We start from the raw sequence: 6,021 nt of genomic DNA on the forward strand, positions 1-6,021 counted from the left end.
GGTACAATGTGTTAGAGTTGATGATGAGGAGTAGTTGTGATTATGACTAGTGACCAACTTGCTATGTGATGTCTCACTGATAAAAACGATGATCATGAGGAGGTTTTATATGACAATGATGTATTATGATGATAAGTTGTTAATGATATGATGACGATGATTTTTATTATATTATTGGGTGAAAGAACCGCGGATTAGTTTCAAGTGTATGTCCATCCACTTGAAACTAGTCCACGGTTCTTTCACCCTGTAATGTAATATCTCATTATGATGTAAAAACAATCTCTAAATTGTTGCTGTATGAAAACTTGTATAAAGGTGTATGAATACAACATGAAATAAAAGTGAAATACAGAATAATAGTAGTAGCGTGGGCTGAAAGAAGCGCTACTAGTAATTACCAGTAGCGCTCTTTAGTGAAAGCGCTACTACTAAGTCGATATAGCAGTAGCATGGGTTAACAGACGCTACTGCTAACCTTTAGCTGTAGCGCCTTACTAGTAGCGCCCTACCCGGCGCTACTGATAGGCATTATTCCCGCGCTACTGCTAGGGTTTTCCCTAGTAGTGAATGAAGAATGCAAGATCAAGAATCCGTAGATCAACAATGAATGCATGGAGAAGATATTGCTTCAACTAGTGGGAGCAGTTATGGAAGTTGGAAATCTTCTAAAATGCATACTTGTGGTTCTTGTTTTCTTTGGTCTTGCCATTCTAGCAAAGATTTGGTGATGTCTTATGTATCCAATGTTGTTGAAAAAGCAAAGAAATGCATTATGTTGGATCAAATTAAGGTGCAAATTTAGATTTTCCGGGCTGGGGTAGCTGCGCCAAATCAGACCCCGCAAAGCCGACTCGTAAAAAAGCACATTCTGCGAATATCTTTTTTACGGGTCCGTTATGCGGTGTCTGCATCTGCGGCCGTCCGCGCCGACCCGCAAAACAGTTTTTCCGCAAACGGCAAACGCGTTTTACGGGCCGGCCGGATGCCAGGTCTGCTAGAGTTGCTCTTAGCTTTGCGTGTCTCGTGCGGGCGCTGTCATGTTTCTTGCATCTCATCATGCGTGTCCGGGCATGAGTGACGCTCATGACACTCGTTGCCGTTGTCTGTAGCTACTTTGTATTTCGTCCTTCTTCCCCTATGATAATACGTCGACACGCAAGCCTTTTGCGTGTTTGAAAAAAAAATCCACGCAGCTCGCTGCAAAAAGAGCCCAGGCCACAAAGTCCCCAAACCGCACACTTATGATATGGGGCAGCCTTAAAAAGCACACGAAACAAGATCTCCACCCATCCACTCGGTGTCGTTTCCCCCATCCATTCCAGTGCCCTGGCCCAACGAACGCCACTGCGGGTGCCATTTCTCCTCCCCGACTACCTCCAATCTACTCGCCGCTCCCCCCGCGAGAGCACGAACCAGAGCCAGACGCGCACAACTTCTCGCCTCTTGACGCAGATCCCGTCTCCTGCGTTTGCGCGTGCACCGTGTCACTATGAACAGAAGAAAGAGGCTAATCTGGGGCGCCGGTGCAGTGGCGCGTCCTCAACCCGTGTCGGAGTGTGCAGTGTGGCGGGCCTCTAGGGATCCGTTTGTAATTTTTATATTTTCTCGGGTGCGTTGTAACACTGAAGACTTCTAATAGATATAGGGTGTTTCTGCAAAAAAAGGTATGAAAACAAAAAAATAATAAAATTTGATGTGCCGCAACATAAAAAATGTACCTACTTTTACTTGAAAATCCAAAAATCAAAAAATGTCATGGTATGCATGTTATACTCAAACGAAAATGCCATGATTCATAGCAAGGAACTATGTTAAAAATGACCACAAAAACACGTATCAAAAAAATAAGTTGCATGATCTATGAAACAAGACTTCCCTAACATTGCCATGTGAGAAAACTAATGCAAGTAAGTCGCAAAAAATGTCATGTTTTTGGAAATGAGAAAATTTTATGAAATTACCATGAGACTATATGAAACACTATTAAAACATTACAAATTGACATGTGACAAAAATAAGATACAACTACAAAAGTGCCATGAATTGGAGGAAAACTTTGTTGGTTAAATGGCAACATTTTTAAAGATTTTTTTTGCCATAACAAAAAATTGCCATGTACCTAAAATTTCGCCATGCTACAAAAATTGAAAATTGCTATGGTCTAAGTAATAAATTTACCATGTACCCAAAATAAAAATGCCATGCTACATAAATTGAAAATTGCCATGGTCTAACCAATAAAGTTGCCATGGTCTGAATAGTAAAAGTACCTTCGTCAAATGAATAATTTGCCATGGTCTTAAAAAACTTCCATCTAGCATGGTATAATTAATAATTCGATTAGTTGCCACCAATATAAAAGGAACAATTTTTCTATGTTAAAAAATTAAATTGCCATGGAATAATTCAAAAAAATGCCATCCTCTAAGTAAATAAAGTTTTCATGGTACATAAAAAACTACACATTTTCTAAAAATAGTAAAGATGCCATGGTCTAATTATAAAATTTGCCATGATGCCTGTAATAAAGTTGCACATGGCCATGATATTATGATGATATACGGGATTGCCATGTCAATATTTCAGAAGCATTCATGCAAAATTGCCATGTGAATGTTTTGTCCCCATAGGAACCGATATATACAATTTGACATGTGAAAAGCGAAAAATTGTCGTGATCAAAAGAATAAATTAGCCAAGGTATATAAAACTTGAAAATGCCATGGTCTAAATAAAACTACCATGTTCTAAAAAGCAAAAATGCCATGGTCTAATCATTAAAAATGCCACCGTGCCTATAATAAAGTTGGACATGTAAAAAAAGCATGAATCAAAAAATTTAGGATTGTTGTGGTGATTATCTACAAAATTGACATGATTAACATTTTGCGGTGTGGACAATTCAATTAATCATTTCCTATGCAAACAAATTCAAACAAACATTCATGCCATTGGCCCATAGGAAAATACATGGACCATACACTTCACCATACAAAAGTTGCCATCACACTATTTATGGAGCTACCATGACAAAGAAAATATTTTTTTTGCCATGGCAACCAAAATACATGATTAGAGGCATGGTGGTAGAAAGTTGAGTTGACATGGAAAAATGCCATGTGACCAAAACCAAATTTGTCAAAATATGTCATGATACTATATAAAACAATTCTACAATTTTCCATATGAATAAATGCCATGGCAGAAAATGTAAGTTATTGCCATGGCAGATTACATGTTCTTGAAATTAGCTAAATTTTGCCCCTGACTACATGTGTGGGGACGAGATTTGCACGTACCAAAGAAGAGGCATCAACCATGGCCATGGGCCGGGGCTGGTGTTGCGCCATCACCCGAGCCCCTCCCTAGAAAGCATCCGATGCTGCACTGCGACCACCGGATAGGAGGGAAACAACCATGGCAAGCCGGAGATAGAGCAACCCCAATAGACAAGCACCTCCACACAAAAATGGATCTAGTCACTGCAAAAAATCACGAAGCAGGTGCTGACTGAAAGGGCCCACTGGCGGAGCGGGGTTTCATCCTCCGCATTGATGACAGTGGATCTCGGCGGCGTGGCGCAGTAGAGTCTCGGCATTCGATGCGGGTTGATGGACTCGCGCAGGAGGACGACGCTGTCTGGCGTCGTGGTGGCATCGACGACAGGCCTGCCAAGGTTGATGCGCCAGTTCCTGTTCTGAAGATGGATTGATGGAAGACGGCAGCGGTCGCCTCTAAGAGTGCTCCAGACCAGTGTGTGCCCAGACCCGGCACTGTGGCTTGGTTGGGGCCTCCGGCTTTAGATACTAGGCTTTGATGCGAAGTCTGTTTGGTATTCGGTTCGGATTTTCGGCACCCCTTCATCAAGTGGACAGGAGTAGCAACAGATGTTGCCGAGATGATGGCTTCAGACTTACTGATGTATTACTTTGTAAGGTCTTTGTGAATAATTAATATAGTGGTTGCATGCATCACCCAGATGAAGAGGCCGGGTGTCATCCTTCTTTTCCAAAAAAAGAGGAAATCACGGAGCAACTGCTGCAGCATCAGCCGCCGGCCGTACCATGGGTGGCCATGGCAAGCCATCGCCCTGGGAATGCCCCTAAAGGAGCCACCGAGGCCGAACGATGGCCAGCGCGACGACAACGATGGGCCGTCTTCCTAAACGGCCAGCCGGCTATGCCCCTATGCAGCGTGCGCCCCTACTCTCCTCGTCGCCGGCCGAGAGAGCCCCACCTCTCCCTCCGTAGGCGCCCTGGCAGTCGCCGTCGTGAAGCCTGCGCGGCGGCCTCATCTCCAGCGGCCTCGTCTTGTCAGGACCCCAAGTGCAACGCCGAACCAAAATGCCAAGTCAAAAGACAGTGCGGTAGAAACGCTGCCATGCCACACAAAGGGAAAGAGGTGCGCGTCATCGCTCGTCCGGCGAGGCTGCTGCAGCCCAACCACAACTACATCGACAAAGACTGGATCAACCACATGACGGCTTCGACGAGCGCACCTACGATGACTACTTAAGGGCCAGAGAAGAACAGAGGAGGCCATCCAAGGGATCATGGACGGCACGGCGGCTTTGTTTTTCCTTTCTTCTTCCTTTCTTCGTTCGCAAGGACTAGCTACCTACCAAATTGTATGAACTGAGAGAGGTATTTGTGAGTGGAGAATTAGATCGATCCAACCCCTAACACGTCTCACCTTGATCCATAGGTGCAGGTGCGGTGGAGGGTGGTCAACGGCTGGGGATGGGGAAAGGAAGAGAAGAGAGTGTGTGCGGGAGGTGGTGAGAGACGCGAGAGGGTGAGGGTGAGTGTTCGTCGACTCTCTGGGCGTGTACAATGGTACTATCTTAGGAGTGCCAGGTAGGATAAATGCTGAGGTAGAGAAGAGAGAAATCATAAGAAAAGACTTGTCTTCTCTTATTTAAGAGATGACCTCTTAGCACAATATGTTTCACCATGTTTTTAGGAATTCTTAGTTATTGAAGATAAAGCTAAGAGATAACCCATTGTAGACATGTTTTTTTTACCATCTCTAAATTACATGCAAAACTTAAGAGAAGACTATCTTATCAACCATTATACATGCCCTCTGCAGATGACATGGCAGGCAACATGCAACGAGATATGTGCAAATTGATCTGACCGTAACAAGGGCGTTTGTCGGGAAACCTCAAAAATCTGACGTGAGCCAGTTATCTTCTCTGTAATTTTCCGCATATAAGAAGACATCTTGGAGGCAAGACAGTTACGACTGACTTACGTAACCGGCGATGAACAGTCTAATTAACATGTTGGACGTATTGTTGTAAATTCAAGTCGGGAAATGATGACAAATTGGCGAATTTGATTCTACTTAGCAAACTTCTCGTCGAGAACGGGATGTTAGCCCTTTTATGTTGGCTAGGTACATCATCTAACCAAAGATCAATACATAAAAAGACACGTAGGAAACTCATTACTTCAAAGACTATCTAATAGACTAACCTAGCTGAGGATAAACAACTCACGAAATTTATTATTAGTTTAAAAGTTATTATTAGTTCTAACCTTCACAAGGAAAGACAAGCACATGAAATTCATCGTTTGCTTCATAAACGCTTACCTACCATAGGACCAATCCCAACGAGGTTTAGCTACTGGACTGACGTAGATACGATAACTTCATGCCACTGCTTGTACCACGTACCCAGACCTTCTATAAGGAGCGAGCCTTGAGCCTTTCCTAGCTTATTCCACATCTTACTTCTCTGTATTGTAATATTTCGTTCCTATTTCATGCATTATTTGTTTGGTCTTTGCACACGAGAAATTTGAATTTCGTAAGTGTAGGAATATGAGGCACCAGGAACCGATGGATAACTGGCACAGCAATTCACACTATCTTGTTCACCCAGCCACCGTTCCTCTTCCTCTACACACTGTCTAGCTCTTGCCTGGACAGTTGGACGGGCTCATCTAGGCACACCAGGATATCAAGTCATATTGTGGAAAGAGCAACCATATCTAGTGGTGCTCAATTGGA

This window comes from Triticum aestivum, chromosome 1D (assembly GCF_018294505.1).
Source record: "Triticum aestivum cultivar Chinese Spring chromosome 1D, IWGSC CS RefSeq v2.1, whole genome shotgun sequence".
Lineage (NCBI taxonomy): Eukaryota > Viridiplantae > Streptophyta > Magnoliopsida > Poales > Poaceae > Triticum > Triticum aestivum.